Raw genomic sequence first — 18,013 nt, 5'->3', positions numbered from 1 at the left:
AATTCCAAAATTTAGCACGATACTTCTATTTGGTCTAATCTGCATGTGTAAAAAAATTAAGGCGGGAGAAGGCAGTATACGTATCTCGTTTCGCACACACATGTGACACGTTCCCTCTCGGAACCACGAGCCTTCTTGAGGGATGCTCCGGTTAGCAAGAAGCTTACACCAATTCTTGTCCCAATTCGGCCAAAAAAATTACCGCAACATGTTGGTGCCATGTCATGACACCATGCCAAGTTTCATGATTTTCAGGCGTGTTTTGGATTTACAGGAATTAAAAAACCAAGTTTCTCAATCCCGGCCGAGCCACGGCGACCAGATGTTTGAATTTCATTCCCATTTCTTGCATGGGACCTATAAATTCACCCAAAGTGACACATGTGATTTTTCAACCAACTTTGGTGCACTGGAGCATGTGCTTGTAGTTCAAATTTGAATTATGCACATTAAATGCCAAGAAACTTAATTAATGTATAAAAAAGGCCAAACGAACCCGGAATAATTCAAAATTTAGCACGATACTTCTATTTGGTCTAATCTGCCAGTGTACAAAAATTAAGGCGGGAGAAGGCAGTGTACATATGTCGTTTCACACAAGGAGGTGACACGTTCCCTCTCGGAACCAAGAGCATTTTTGAGGGAAGCTCCGGTTTGCAAGAAACTTACAACAAAGCTTGTCCCAATTCGGCCAAAAAATTTACCGCAGCATGTTGGTGCCATGTCATGACACCATGCCAAGTTTCATGATTTTCACGCGTGTTTTGGATTTACAGGAATTAAAAAACCAAGTTTCTCAATCTATCCGTCCGAGCCACGACGCTTAGATGTTTGAATTTCATTCCCATTTCTTGCATGGGACCTATAAATTCACCCAAAGACACACATGTGATTTTTCAACCAACTTTGGTGCACTGGAGCATGTGCTTGTAGTTCAAATTTGAATTATGCACATTAAATGCCCAGAAACTCAATTAATGTATAAAAAAGTCCAAACGAACCCGGAATAATTCCAAAATTTAGCACGATACTTCTATTTGGTCTAATCTGCCAGTGTACAAAAATTAAGGCGGGAGAAGGCAGTGCACGTATGTCGTTTCGCACACGGAGGTGACACGTTCCCTCTCGGAACCAAGAGCCTTCTTGAGGGAAGCTCCGGTTTGCAAGAAGCTTACGCCAAAGCTTGTCCCAATTCGGCCAAAAAATTTACTACAGCATGTTGGTGCCATGTCATGACACCATGCCAAGTTTCATGATTTTCAGCGGTGTTTTGGATTTACAGGAATTAAAAAACCAAGTTTCTCAATCATTCCGGCCGAGCCACGACGCCCAGATGTTTGAATTTCATTCTCATTTCTTGCATGGGACCTATAAATTCACCCAAAAACACACATGTGATTTTTCAACAAACTTTGGTGCATTGGAGCATGTGCTTGTAGTTCAAATTTTAATTATGCACATTAAATGCCCAGAAACTCAATTAATGCATAGAAATGCCAAACGAACCTGGAATAATTCCAAATTTAAACACGACACTCGTGTACTAGTTGCATGTTCATTGTACGTAAATGTTCTAGCAATTCAAACACCATACTTTCCCTCGGTAACACCATTTTATCTTTCAAAACATAATGAAAAAATCAGGTGTACCACAAACAGTTTACTAGAAAGAATCGAGTGGGATGCGATACAAAATATCTTGGCGCACCGTCTTGTCTGGCTTACGCAGGAAGCTTCGTCGGCTACAGTCCACCGCCCCCGCTTGAACCACACTTGCGCGCCAGTTTCTCGCGGCACCGAGCGAATTTTTTTTGCCACCGCAGAAATATCTATCTCCTCGCCCCTCCCTCCTACCAAAAGCCACATTTCCACTGTTCCTCCTTGCTTTCCAAGTTCAAGCCTTCACTGCTGCTTACTGGCAGCTCAGCCTCCTCGCCGGTGACCCTTCTTCTTGCAGCACCGCCTCCTCGCCGGCTACCCTTCTTCTTGCAGCACCGCGTCCTCGCCGGCGACCCTTCTTCTTGCAGCACCGCCTCCTCACCGGCGACCCTTCTTCTTGCTGCGTGGCCTCCTCGCCGCCGACCCTTCTTCTTGCTGCGCGGCCTCGTCGATATGGTCAGATAATCCACACCCCACCCACACCATCCTCCTCCTTTCCCGTCCCACATGCCCCGACCGACGGAGCGACACCTTCCACCGAAATCACCGCCCCCTCCTCCAATTAAGTGCCGCCCACAACCATTTTGCACGCAGTATAACATGGAGCTCGGTAGCATGCGGCCGCACGCGCGAACGAGGTCGCTATGACTGCCATGCGTGTCGACCGCCAGATCTTGGAGGAGCACCTCGTCTTCGAGGCCACCGTCGACACCGCTACGTGGTTGTCTACTTTAAAATATAGTTCGTGATGTTTTCTCGAGGCCACCGCCAGTGCCTTCTAGTGATTTGTCCTTTGTAATGTTAATATGCAATCTGATGTTCAGTTAACAGTTTGGTCCTCTGAAATGTAATGTTCAGTTAACACTTTGGTCCAACAATTGCTACATTTCGTAGTACCGTTCTCAAGCATTCTTTGTTTTGTTAACTGTCTTATCTTCTAGTACATGTTTCTATTCTGCAATGTCGTGCTCAGTTAACTATTTTGGTTCATTTGGTCTGCTGTCCATTTAACTATTTGGTTCAATTCTGCAATTTGATTTTCATTTGTTGTGGTACACTTTTGTATTGTTATGCATGTGACACCAATCGAATTTGGTTGTACTCAATACATATTCTACTGATGGTATGGCAGCTCTCAGTTAACCTGATCAAGATCTTCCTTATGTGTGTTGCAGGGAAACAATGGGAGACACTGCGGTTTACCATCGAGATTTGTTCAGCAGGGTCCTTTGGCTAATAGCACATGATCGTGCAGTTGCAGGAATCATTCTAATATTTAGGTTTCTTACAATTTGGTCTTGCACATGTAGGTCCTGTTGTCACAGGCTTAGACCCACTGTTCGACCCATTTTGCATATGGGGAAATGAGATGTCCATGAATATCAGTCAAGTCAAGAAACTCAGAAAGATTGTTAGGATGAAGAAACTTGCGACAAACAACAGCAAGATCTTTGTTTGCACAATGAAGAAGACATCAGTCAACTATAGGATGGTACCAACTCTTTTACCTTGTTTTTACCCCTTGCGCCATTTCAAAATTTACAGTAGCGATTTATGCATAGCTTTGTTTTTAGTACTTTTCAAAGCAGTTCACCGATGATTACCTCCCAAACCACCTGCATGGTCAAGAGGCGAGGAAGGTATTCATTCAACACCCACGATACAATATTGAAGTCTTACTGAAGAGGATGAAGGTTGGGCGGGCAATTATCCATAGCCACCGGCCTAAAGTTGTAAGGACATTCGACATCACCGAAGGCTCAATATTTGCCTTCCGCTTCTGCAGTTTTCCAGATGAGATTCATCGGTCTATTTACCATGTATGATGCTACTTTCCAAAGGTTTTTGATGCTGCATGTGAAACTTGGTGCTGTTGTGTAATGGCGTAACTGAGTGCTGAAGCTATCTGATGTAATTCGATTATGAAACCCTGGTTGCTTTTATACGGATACGAAATATCTGGCGTGTTTTATAAGAAATATCAGTTTGATTAGTACATGGATTATCAATAATAGGCTAATTACCCTGCTTATTGGGGTTTTCTATTGCAGACGGTTACTCAGACATCACCGTGGGCGATGTACTCAAACAACCCGCACGGTTTCTAGAAAGTAGGCGTGTTCTATCAACTAACAATCACACACGGCTTCCGGCAGCGAACTGTTTGCGTTAGGCCACCTTGCACAAACGTTTCCACACAAAGAACTGTGTGTGATATACATACCTACGGAAATGTTTTTTCTAGGATTCACCGTGTGGGATGTACATACCTACGGAAATGATTTTCTGGGATTCACCGTGTGGGATGTACATACCTACGGAAATGATTTTCTGGGATTCACTGTGTGGGATGTACATACCTACGGAAATGATTGGGTTTCGATGCCTTGCCCGATCGCACACGGCCCTAGCCTGGGTCCCAGGAGGGCCTATCCCTGATGATTTCTGGGTCGTGTGGGAAGGACCCCCCTATCGCCCACACTCACTTGGCGACGGTTCCAAATGCCATCGCGGAAAGGGGTTAAAAACCGTTTGTTTAGCACGTCGCTGTACCAGTGAGAGAAGAGCACGTGCCGCTAAGAACAAAGCCATGTCCAAGCTTCTTGCCGAACAGAATAGGATCATGACATTGAACCGCAATGACATGGACGACATCACCAAAGAATGGCATGATATGGCAAGGAGAGACTCTTGAAGAGGAGGATGCTTGTGTCGGCCGGTGCGTGTTACAGTGTCGGTGATGTTTTCTCATCGGAATTTGGAACCAATGTCGCCGATGCATTCAGTGCGCCCGCGGATGCTTTCAGTGCCGGAGTTGGAACAAGTGCCGGTGATACGTCTCCAACGTATCTATAATTTTTATGCTATTATATTATCCATCTAGGATGTTTTATATGCATTTACATGCTATTTTATATGATTTTTTGGGACTAACCTATTAACCTAGAGCCCAGTGCCAGTTTCTGTTTTTTCCTTGTTTTTGAGTATCACAGAAAAGGAAAACCAAACGGAGTCCAATTGACTTGAAACTTGACGGAGATTATTTTTGGACCAAAAGAAGCCCACGGAGCATCGGAGATGGACCAGAAGAGTCCCGAGGCACCCACGAGGGTGGGGGCGCGCCCCCTACCTCGTGGCCGCCTCGGAGACCCCCCTGACTTGTTCCCGATGCCAAAACCTCTTATATATACAGAAACCCCCAGAACATAACCGAGATCGGGAGTTCCACCGCGCAAGCCTCTGTAGCCACCGAAAACCAATCTAGACCCGTTCCGGCACCCTGCCGGAGGGGGAAGCCCTCACCGATGGCCATCTTCATCATCCCGGCGCTCTCCATGACGAGGAGGGAGTAGTTCACCCTCGGGGCTGAGGGTATGTACCAGTAGCTATGTGTTTGATCTCTCTCTCTCTCTCTCGTGTTCTTGATTTGGCACGATCTTGATGTATCGCGAGCTTTGCTATTATAGTTGGATCTTATGATGTTTCTCCCCCTCTACTCTCTTGTAATGGATTGAGTTTTCCCTTTGAAGTTATCTTATCGGATTGAGTCTTTAAGGATTTGAGAACACTTGATGTATGTCTTCCATGTGCTTATATGTGGTGACAATGGGATATTCACGTGATCCACTTGACGTATGTTTTGGTGATCAACTTGAGGGTTCCGTAACATTGTGAACTTATGCATAGGGGTTGGCACACGTTTTATTCTTGGCTCTCCGGTAGAAACTTTGGGGCACTCTTTGAAGTTCTTTGTGTTGGTTGAATAGATGAATCTGAGATAGTGTGATGCATATCGTATAATCATACCCACGGATACTTGAGGTGACATTGGAGTATCTAGGTGACATTAGGGTTTTGGTTTATTTGTGTCTTAAGGTGTTATTCTAGTACAAACTCTATGATAGATCGAACGGAAAGAATAGCTTCGTGTTATTTTACTACGGACTCTTGAATAGATCAATTAGAAAGGATAACTTTGAGGTGGTTTCGTACCCTACAATAATCTCTTCGTTTGTTCTCCGCTATTAGTGACTTTGGAGTGACTCTTTGTTGCATGTTGAGGGATAGTTATATGATCCAATTATGTTATTATTGTTGAGAGAACTTGCACTAGTGAAAGTATGAACCCTAGGCCTTGTTTCAACGCATTGTAATACAGTTTACGCTCACTTTTACCACTTGCTACCTTGCTGTTTTTATATTTTCAGATTACAAATACCCATATCTACCATCCATATTGTACTTGTATCACCATCTCTTCGCCGAACTAGTGCACCTATACAATTTATCATTGTATTGGGTGTGTTGGGGACACAAGAGCTCTTTGTTATTTGGTTGCAGGATTGTTTGAGAGAGACCATCTTCAACCTACGCCTCCCACGAATTGATAAACCTTAGGTCATCCACTTGAGGGAAATTTGCTACTATCCTACAAACCTCTGCACTTGGAGGCCCAACAACGTCTACAAGAAGAAGGTTGCGTAGTAGAAATCAAGCTCTTTTCTGGCGCCGTTGCCGGGGAGGTGAGTGCTTGAAGGTATATCTTTAGATCTTGCAATCAAATCTTTTAGTTTCTTGTTTTATCACTAGTTTAGTTTATAAAAGAAAACTACAAAAAAATGGAATTGAGGGTGCCTCATATGCTTCATCTTTTTAATGTCTTTCATGAAAATAAGAATTCCGATAATTGTGCCAAAGGGTTAGAAGAAGAATGCATTAGAATGTTTGGCACTAAATATTTGAATTATGAGCATGATTGCAATGTTGTTAGTATTAATTCCTTGAATATCCATAGTACTAATGATGATTGCACTAGTCATGATGAAAATGTCTCTCATAAGCATGTCAATTTTTGTGGAGTGCATAGAGTTTGCAAGTACACACCAAATAGGGAAGATAGATTTTGCAAGAGGCATAAGTATTTAGAAACTAAATGGTTGCAAGAAAGGCTAGATGCTTGTGCTGAAAATTTAAAATTTCTTTGCCATATTTGTGAACTTTGCAATGAACGTGATCATCTAAATACCCAATGCAAATTGTTTCATGATCGTATCGTGTCCAAAAATTGTGATGACTTTATTTCCCTTGCACATCATAATGAACTTAGTTTGCTTGTGGGTTATGAAGAAATGAAACGTATAACTAAGGATATGCCAGAATTTGTCCTTGATAAAGTTCTTGATTTTGATCTAGAAGAAATTTTTATGTATTGTGCAGTGAATTGCATTGAAAATCCTTATATTGCCAATTACATAAAGAAAAGAAAACAAATAGAAGATGAAGAGAATACTAATGAAAGGGAAGAGACTTCCCAATATCCTCCTATTATTTCTTATGATGAATCAGGTAACGAGGAGGAGCTTTCTATTCAACCAATCTCATTAATAAGGAGCTCAAAAGAGAGGGTTAAACCCACACATGATGTGAAGAAGAAAAGGAAAAGACGGAGAAGCAAAGGTAGAAAGGTATCCCTCCCAAATGATGTTGCTCCTATTACTCATTGTGATGATGATAATTGCTATACTATTGGTGCTATCCATACTATTAATGATGAGAGTGATTATGCTTATGATATTAAAAGGCCCAAGCTTGGGGATGCTATGTTTGATGAGAATGACATGTTTGAGAATATATTTGCTGCAATTAATGTTTGTCCCAAGCTTGGGGATGCTATGTTTGATGAAAATGATATGTTTAGTCCCCCCAAGTTTTGATGAGCAAATTTATTATGATGATAGCATGCCTCCTATTTATGATGATTATTGTGATGACAATTATGATATAAAAAGTAGTGATGATTATATTTATAAAACTTGTCATGATTATGATTACCCTTTTTCTGAAAATTACTCTTTTAATGTGGAAACAATTTATAGTATTCGAGTTTCTTATGATACTCCCACTATTCCGAATGAGAAGAACTTTGCTTATGTGGAGAGTAGTAAATTTTCTATGCTTGTAGATCATGAAAAGAATGCTTTATGTGATGGTTATATTGTTGAATTTATTCATGATTCTACTGAAAATCATTGTGAGGGAGGAATATATGCTTGTAGGAATTGCAACAATACCAAGTTTCCTCTCTATGTGTTAAAAGTTTTGAAGTTATGCTTGTTTTGCCTTCCTATGCTAGTTGATTATTGTTCCCATAAATTGTTTGCTCACAAAATCCCTATACATAGGAACTGGGTTAGACTTAAATGTGCTTGCCAAGTGTTTCATGATGCTCTCTTTATGTTTCAATTCTTATCTTTTATGTGAGCATCATTGAAATCATCATGCCTAGCTAGGGCGTTAAACGTTAGCGCTTGTTGGGAGGCAACCCAATTTTGTTTTTGTTCTTTACTTTTTGCTCCTGTTTAGTAATAAATAATTCATCTAGCCTCTGTTTAGATGTGGTTTTATGTTTTAATTAGTGTTTGTGCCAAGTATAACCTTTGGGAAGACTTGGGTGAAGTCTTTATGATCTTGCTGTAAAAAACAGAAACTTTAGCGCTCACGAGATTAGCTGCCATTTTGTACTGGAGAGTGATTTTAGGTTGATTCTTTTTGCAGATGATTAATAGAAAAATTCATCAGGTCCACCAATTTATTTCATAATTTTTGGAGTTACAGAAGTGTACGTTTGATACAGATTACTACAGGATGTTCTGTTTTTGACAGATTCTGTTTTCAATGTGTTGTTTGCTCATTTTGATGAATCTATGAGTAGTATCGGAGGGTATGAACCATAGAGAAGTTGGAATACAGTAGATATAACACCAATATTAATTTAGAATGAGTTCACAACAGTACCTAAGTGGTGATTTATTTTCTTATACTAACGGAGCTTACGAGTTTTCTGTTGAGTTTTGTGTTGTGAAGTTTTCAAGTTTTGGGTAAAGATTCGATGGACTATGGAATAAGGAGTGTCAAGAGCCTAAGATTGGGGATGCCCAAGGCACCCCAAGGTAATATTCAAGGACAACCAAGAGCCTAAGCTTGGGGATGCCCCGGATGGCATCCCCTCTTTCGTCTTCGGCTATCGGTAACTTTACTTGGAGCTATATTTTTATTCACCACATGATATTTGTTTTGCTTGGAGCGTCATTTTATTTTATTTAGTTTTGCTTGCTGTTTGAATAATACACCAAGATCTGAAATTCTTAAATGTTAGAGAGTCTTCACATAGTTGCATAATTATTCGACTACTCATTGATCTTCACTTATATCTTTCGGAGTAGTTTGTCATTTGCTCTAGTGCTTCACTTATATCCTTTTAGAGCACGGCGGTGGTTTTATTTTGAAGAAATAGATGAAATCTCATGCTTCACTGATATTATTTTGAGAGTCTTTAGAACATCATGGTAATTTGCTTTGATTATAAATTTAGTCCTAATATGATAGGCATCCAAGAGGGATATAATAAAAACTTTCATATAAAGTGCATTAAATACTAAGAGAAGTTTGATTCCTTATGATTGTTTTGAGATATGAAGATGGTGATATTAGAGTCATGCTAGTTGAGTAGTTGTGAATTTTAGAGATACTTGTGTTAAAGTTTGTGGTTCCCTAGCATGCATGTATGGTGAACCGTTATGTGATGAAGTCGGAGCATGATTTATTTTTTGACTGTCTTCCTTATGAGTGGCGGTCGGGGATGAGCGATGGTCTTTTCCTACCAATCTATCCCCCTAGGAGCATGCGCGTAGTACTTCGTTTCAATAACTAATAGATTTTTGCAATAAGTATGTGAGTTCTTTATGACTAATGTTGAGTCCATGGATTATACGCACTCTCACCCTTCCACCATTGCTAGCCTCTCTAGTATCGCGCAACTTTCGCCGGTACCATACACCCACCATTACCTTCCTCAAACTAGACACCATACCTACCTATTATGGCATTTTCAAAGCCATTCCGAGATATATTACCATGCAACTTTCCACCGTTCCATTTATTATGAAATGCTCCATCATTGTCATATTGCTTTGCATGATCATGTAGTTGACATCGTATTTGTGGCAAAGCCACCTTCATAATTATTTCATACATGTCACTCTTGATTCATTGCATATCCCGGTACACCGCCAGAGGCATCCACATAGAGTCATATTTTATTCTAAGTATTGAGTTGTAAGTAAATAAAAGTGTGATGATCATCATTATTAGAGCATTGTCCCAGTGAGGAAAGGATGATGGAGACTATGATTCCCCCACAAGTCGGGATGAGACTCCGGACGAAAAATAAAAAAAAGAGGCTATAAAAAAAGAGAAGGCCCAAAAAAACAAAAAAAGAGAGAGAAAAAGAGAGAAGGGGCAATGCTACTATCCTTTTACCACACTTGTGCTTCAAAGTAGCACCATGATCTTCATGATAGAGAGTCTCCTATGTTGTCACTTTCATATACTAGTGGGAATTTTTCATTATAGAACTTGGCTTGTATATTCCAATGATGGGCTTCCTCAAAATGCCCTAGGTCTTCGTGAGCAAGCGAGTTGGATGCACACCCACTTAGTTTCTTTTTGAGCTTTCATACACTTATAGCTCTAGTGCATCCGTTGCATGGCAATCCCTACTCACTCACATTGATATCTATTGATGGGCAACTTCATAGCCCGTTGATACGCCTAGTTGATGTGAGACTATGTTCTCCCTTTTTGTCTTCTCCACAAGCACCATTCTATTCCACCTATAGTGCTATGTCCATGGCTCACGCTCATGTATTGCGTGAAGATTGAAAAAGTTTGAGAACATCAAAAGTATGAAACAATTGCTTGGCTTGTCATCGGGGTTGTGCATGATTTAAATATTTTGTGTGATGAAGGTAGAGCATAGCCAGACTATATGATTTTGTAGGGATAGCTTTCTTTGGCCATGTTATTTTGAGAAGACATGATTGCTTTGTTAGTATGCTCGAAGTATTATTGTTTTCATGTCAATATTAAACTTTTGTTTTGAATCTTATGGATCTGAATATTCTTGCCACAATAAAGAAGATTACATTGATAAATATGTCAGGTAGCATTCCACATCAAAAATTCTGTTTTTTATCATTTACCTACTCGAGGACGAGCATGAATTAAGCTTGGGGATGCTTGATACGTCTCCAACGTATCTATAATTTTTGATTGTTCCATGCTATTATATTATCCATCTAGGATGTTTTATATGCATTTACATGCTATTTTATATGATTTTTGGGACTAACCTATTAACCTAGAGCCCAGTGCCAGTTTCTGTTTTTTCCTTGTTTTTGAGTATCGCAGAAAAGGAAAACCAAACGGAGTCCAATTGACCTGAAACTTGACTGAGATTATTTTTGGACCAGAAGAAGCCCACGGAGCATCGGAGATGGACCAGAAGAGTCTCGAGGCACCCACGAGGGTGGGGGGCGCCCTACCCCCTGGGCGCGCCCCCCTGACTTGTTCCCGACTCCAAAACCTCTTATATATACACAAACCCCCAGAACATAACCGAGATCGGGAGTTCCGCCGCCGCAAGCCTCTGTAGCCACCGAAAACCAATCTAGACCCGTTCCGTCACCCTGCCGGAGGGGGGAATCCCTCACCGGTGGCCATCTTCATCATCCCGGCGCTCTCCATGATGAGGAGGGAGTAGTTCACCCTCGGGGCTAAGGGTATGTACCAGTAGCTATGTGTTTGATCTCTCTCTCACTCCCGTGTTCTTGATTTGGCACGATCTTGATGTATCGCAAGCATTGCTATTATAGTTGGATCTTATGATGTTTCTCCCCCTCAACTCTCTTGTAATGGATAGAGTTTTCCCTTTGAAGTTATCTTATCGGATTGAGTCTTTAAGGATTTGAAAACACTTGATGTATGTCTTGCATGTGCTTATCTGTGGTGACAATGGGATATTCACGTGATCCACTTGACGTATGTTTTGGTGATCAACTTGCGGGTTCCGTAACATTGTGAACTTATGCATAGGGGTTGGCACACGTTTTCGTCTTGGCTCTCCGGTAGAAACTTTGGGGCACTCTTTGAAGTTCTTTGTGTTGGTTGAATAGATGAATCTGATATTGTGTGATGCATATCGTATAATCATACCCACGGATACTTGAGGTGACATTGGAGTATCTAGGTGACATTAGGGTTTTTGTTGATTTGTGTCTTAAGGTGTTATTCTAGTACGAACTCTATGATAGATCGAACGGAAAGAATATCTTCGTGTTATTTTACTACGGACTCTTGAATAGATCGATCAGAAAGTATAACTTTGAGGTGGTTTCGTACCCTACAATAATCTCTTCGTTTGTTCTCTGCTATTAGTGACTTTGGAGTGACTCTTTATTGCATGTTGAGGGATAGTTATATGATCCAATTATGTTATTATTGTTGAGAGAACTTGCACTAGTGAAAGTATGAACCCTAGGCCTTGTTTCAACGCATTGCAATACAGTTTACGCTCACTTTTACCACTTGCTACCTTGCTGTTTTTATATGTTTCAGATTACAAATACCCATATCTAACATCCATATTGCACTTGTATCACCATCTCTTCGCCAAACTAGTGCACCTATACAATTTATCATTGTATTGGGTGTGTTGGGGACACAAGAGACTCTTTGTTATTTGGTTGCAGGGTTGTTTGAGAGAGACCATCTTCAACCTACGCATCCCACGGATTGATAAACCTTAGGTCATCCACTTGAGGGAAATTTGCTACTGTCCTACAAACCTCTGCACTTGGAGGCCCAACAACGTCTACAAGAAGAAGGTTGCGTAGTAGACATCAGCCGACGATGGCAACGATGGAGGTGGTCGGAGTGAAGATCATGACGACGGATGAAAAGAGACCAAGATTATGATGGACATGGTCATCACTTTTGCATGAAGTCCTTTTGCATTTGTCGTACAAAACTATGCTTTTATTTGCACGCGAACTATGTTTTATTGTTCGAATTTGAACTCATTTATCAGTATTGCTGTCAAATTCGCTTATCGGGGGTTTTTGGTTTGCGGGCCGGCGCGGCGGTGCCCGAGCAGACCCCGCAAAGCCGACATGCAAAAGAGCTTATTCTCCGAATATCCTTTTTTACGGGTCCATTCTGCGGGGTCTGACTCTGTCGCCGCCCGCGCCGGCCTGCATAGCCGTTTTTCCGCGTACTGTAAACGCATTTTGCGGGTCGGTATTATACGGGGTCTACTAGAGATGCTCTTAGGCTCCCTTTTGTACAAAAATTCATGGAAAACACCACCAGCAAGACACTGCCACGAAGACGAAAACAGTTCAGGCCGCTCCCAATGGTGACAACCCACTGCAGTGTGAACCTTCTTCCCCATGAGAAGGCTTCCTCAATAATCCTTCAACGATGTTCAACAAACGAACACCCCCAAATGCGTGTAGAAATGTCCACTGGCAATCCAACCATGTCTTCAAATGTTTTTCTGATTTGAAACTGTTCAAAGACGAATTACAGTCAAAATTTAAACTGGTTAATCTATTATATGCAAATTTGCTGGAATTTGACAAGTTCCATTCAAACTATAAAATTAACCTAAACTATATGCTAAACCTAAGCTAAGTAACAGACAACCACCTTGTGGGCATAGCATCCAAGACCAGCACCACCGCTGTTGTCGTCTGAATCCTTGTCGGCGTCGTGGCACCAGTGGAGGAAACCGCTCCAGCCGCCGCAACATTTGTGCCCAGCCATGGCGTTGCGCTCCCCGCACATATGCTCGGCCGCCTCTCTTCGGTTTGGACGCGGAGGTGCTGCTCGTTCAGCCGGCGCCGACGGCGAGTGTCTGTCTCCTGGGTGATCTTGGACCGATCGAGGGTCCAAGTCTCTGTGAGCGCGCAGTCCATGAGGACCCCAGGTGGCAACACCTATGTCTTGGCGAATGTCAACAAGAATCTTGGTCGTCGCGGCGGACATAGTGGTGGAGGAAGATAGACCTAGGGTGACGATGTAGATTGGATCCGAAGTTCCCCGAATCAGTCGTCCTGGAGTGGCAAAAGTTGGGCCAAGCGGTTGCCGACGAGCAGCCACCACGCCCTTCTGTGCTACGTGTCTCTACCTTTGTCATTTTCTTGCCCATCACGGCGACGATGGAGGTGTGGTCTGGGACGACTTTGCCAGAGCGTAAGGAGTGGGTGAGGGTTGGGTTTGGGGGAAGGCCGAACCACTTTAATTGTCAGACTAGGCTTCGAGTGCCGAACCGGCAGACCGAGCTTCAGTGCGTGTAGGCGGGGAGCCGGTGAGCCGAAATTAATGTGTGGAGGGTTCCAAAAGTCGACCAAGATTTTGGATGGAACCACATTTGTCGGACGCCGACGTGGTGGACATCCCGACTCGCCTAGACTGCCCCGGTTTAGGGCCAAGTTGGGGATTTTGGATGCCTCCTCCGGTCCAGCCCAAACTGAATGGCTGCGTTGGAGGCCTAAATGTTTCTGGATTGTCTTGTGAAAGGATCGAGAAGAGGTGTCTAGAGGGGGGTGTCGGTGTCAAAACTGGCAGATCCCGGGTGGGGGGTCCCGAACTATGCGTCTGAGGATCGAAGGTAAAAGGAGACAGGGGACACGATGTTTACCCAAGTTCGGGCCCTCTTAATGGAGGTTATACCCTACTTCCTGCTTGATTGACTTTGATGAGAATAGGGGTTACAAGAGTTGATCTACCTCGAGATCGCAATGGCTAAACCCTAGATGTCTAGCCTATATGATTGTGGTTGCCTCTACGGACTAAACCCTCCGGTTTATAGACACCGGAGGGGCCTAGGGTTGTACAGAGTCGGTTTACAGAGAAAGGAAACTTCATATTCGAACGCCAAGCTTGCCATCCACGCAAAGGAGAGTCCCATCCGGACACGGGGAAGGCCTTCCATCTTGTATCTTCACGGCCCATCGGTCCGGCCTATGTCACATAACCCGACCATCCGAGGACCCCCTAATCTAGGACTCGCTCAGTAGCCCCCGAACTTGCCTTCAATGACGATGTAGTATCCGGCTTATGTCTTCGGCTTTGCAAGGCGGGTTCTCCGTTGTACTTCAGATTGACAATAGTTCGGCTGCGCATTAAATACCATCTTTAATTGATTCTTCGTTGCCGTCGCCTCGGCTTCCACATGTCAGACAAAGGTGAACAGCCTAGGTGCTTTTTAAAAATAACCCCTTGACCATGCGGGAAAGGTGCCTATTTAAAGAGATCAGATCTCATATTGCATTCCACACCACTCAGAAATTCTTAGAACTCGCCATAGGAAATCATCCAAGCATGGCCAGCACTCCTAGCTCTTCCTCGTGCCCCCACAGCCTTCAAAAAGGCGACTTGGAAAGTTGTTCGGTATCCCATGCCCATCTGAGCAAACTTCAGGTGCAGGGGTGTAAGTGCATCTAGTGCCACCCCTAGTTGGTTTTGGAGTATTGACGACAAACCTGGTTGAGGGACTAATGTGTTTGTGAGAATTGCAGGATAACACAGGTAGTAGTCCCTCATTGATTCGTTTTACCTACCGGAGATGACCCCTTAAAATGTATGACGACATTGAAGACGATGGTGGTATGTGAAGATGTTCACATTGAAGACTATGACAAGACAAGGCATTGCGTGAAGACTATGGAGCGCGAAGACCTAGTTGTTTCGTTGTTTCCTTTTCTTCTTTGTTGAGTCGTAGGAACCACCGCACTATTAAGTGGGGTCCCAGTGAACAAAGTCAGAGTGACTGAAGTGATGCTCAACCAAAATCCTATGTCTTCGAGCGAAGACAATGAGAGCAAATCTTATACAGAGCTGGATGAGTCAGCTTTACTTGTAGCCCAAGTAAAGTTGCCGCGTGTGTTTGAAATCTGCCCATTGGAACACGTGTCAGTTCCTTAGTGACCCAGGGTCATTTCGACAAATCAGGTCGGGTTGCCTAGTGGCTATAAATAGCCCACCCACTACACCATAAATTGGTGGCTGCTTAGAGTTAGTACACGACTTTTGTCGTTTGAGAGCAACCCACCTCCGAAGCTTTTGAGAGAGAGAAATCCTTGCGAGGACAAAGCCCAAACACCCAGAGCCAAAGAGTGTTAGGCATCACTAAAGTCTTTCTGTCCACGTGACCTGAAGACTTGTTACACTTGAGGACTGTGAATCCTCCAGCCGGTTAGGCGTCGCGTTCTGAGCATCCAAGAGTCATTGTGGATCGCCGGTGAATGAAGTCTGTGAAGGTTTGGAAGTCTACCTTGAAGACTTACCAGAGTAATTGGGCGAGGACTGGGTGTCCTTAGCTCAAGGGGAATAAGGTGAAGACGCGGTCTTCTGAGTTAAATCTCAGCCTCCCTAACCAGACGTACAGTTGTCACAGCAACTGGAACTGGTCCAACAAATCCTGTGTCCTCAACAAGTGACTGGTTCTATCCTCTCCCTCTCTTTACTTACAGTTTGTCTTCGTGAAGTCATTGCTTGTTTGCTTTACCTATTTGTCTTCACTGTGTGACTTCTATCGTTGTTTGGCTTCATACCATCTTCCATCCTGATACGTACTACCTAGCTGCTATTAGTCTTTGCACTTTCACTTCATTGAATACTTGACTATGGCTTGCCTAGTGTAGTCTACCTTCCGCTGCATATCAATAGGTTCATTTCTATTGTTTGTCTTCGAAACTCTCATGTTTTGAAGACTTTCATAAAAATCTCCTATTCACCCCCCTCTAGTCGATAACTAGCACTTTCAATTGGTATAAGAGCAAGGTACTCCCTTGTTCTGTGTGATTCGGTTTAACCACCTAGAGTTTTAGCTATGTCGACTGTAGGGATAATCAAAGTCTCCGCTGCTTGCCCCGTCTTCGATGGAACTGAATATCCCTACTGGAAGAATAAGATGCGCATGCATCTTGAAGCCATTGATGTCGACCTCTGGTATGTCGTCAAGAATGGCATTCCCAAGACTGGTGAAGGTGTCACCCTTGTTGATGTCAAGAAGTTCATTCAACTGGATTCTACTGCCAAGAACATCATCTGTGGTCATCTGACCAAAGGACAGTATGGCCGTGTGAGTGCTCTAGAAATGTCGAAGCTAGTCTGGGACTGGCTCTCCAAGGTCAATGAAGGCGTCTCAACCCAGAGAGATCAAAGGATCAGTGTTCTTCGCAACCTCTTCAACCACTTCAAGAGAAACGACAATGAGAATGTCCAGCTCACGTTTGATCGCCTCACGGACATCACAAATGAGCTTCGTGCTCTCGGCGCCACTGAGATCACCAAGCATGAAATCGCCAAGACACTGCTGAGATCACTTGACAGCTCGTTTGACACCCTTGCCCTCATGATACAAGAACGCCCTGACTTCAAGACACTCGATCCGTCTGATATACTTGAGAGGCTCAACACACATGAGTTCCAGCTATCTGAGAAAAGAGATATCTATGGTCCCAACTACGGCCGAACTCGTGCTTTGAAGGCAAAAGCTGTTTCCTCATCTGAAGAAGAATCTGACTGCAGTTCTGATGATCCTGAAGACATTGGAAAGGAACTTGCTATGCTTGTGAAGAAGTTCCAGAAGTTCACTAAGAAGAAGGGCTTCAGAAAGTCTTCACGATCCAGCTCAAGAAATGATGAAGCTTCCACTCATGACTACAAGAAGAGAACATGTCACAAGTGCAAGAAACCTGGACACTACATCTCTGAGTGTCCACAGTGGGACAATGAGAACAAGAAGAAGAAGAAGAGCAAGGAATATGATTCTGATGATAAGAAGAAGAAGAAATCCTCAAAGTCTTCTTCCAAGTCCTCATCCAAGTCTTCATCTCATAAGAAGAGCTCATCTGGCAAGGCTCATGCTTTTGTCGGCAAGGAGATGGATTCAGAGGAGGAGTCTGCTTCTGAGGAGGCGGAGGTGGAGTCTGAGGAGGAGTCCGGCCCTGGCGTTGCAAGGCTGGCTCTAGCTACAGCCTACGTTGCCAAGTCCATCTTCAACACTGAAGACAATGGCTCCGTCACTACGCTGAAGCTAATGATAAGGACGACTCTGCTCCCACCTACTGCTTCATGGCACGTGGTGCCAAGGTAAAATCACGTGATGCTTACTTTCAAACATCTAGTGAAGATGACTCTGATTGTGAATCCAAACCCAGCTACACACTTGCTAAAATTGCAACTGAAGAACAGAAAGCTATGGAACATACTCAAAAACTGATAGATAAAAGCGATGACCTGTTGGACGCTGAAATGACCCGTTCTCAGTCCTTAATTGAAGACATAAAAAATCTTCATGTTAAGTACCAGGAACTTGAAAGTCATCATGAAACGCTCTCAACAACTCATGAAAAGCTCTCCTATGATTATCTTCAAAGGAAGCAAGAGCTTGAGAAATTGAGAGCGACTCACGAAGATCTTCAAAAAGAGAATGAGTCACTTCGCG

This window comes from Triticum aestivum, chromosome 1D, assembly GCF_018294505.1.
Source record: "Triticum aestivum cultivar Chinese Spring chromosome 1D, IWGSC CS RefSeq v2.1, whole genome shotgun sequence".
In the NCBI taxonomy this organism is placed as follows: Eukaryota; Viridiplantae; Streptophyta; class Magnoliopsida; order Poales; family Poaceae; genus Triticum; species Triticum aestivum.
The sequence above is the reverse complement of the archived record's forward strand: the minus strand, read 5'-3'. Positions refer to the sequence as shown.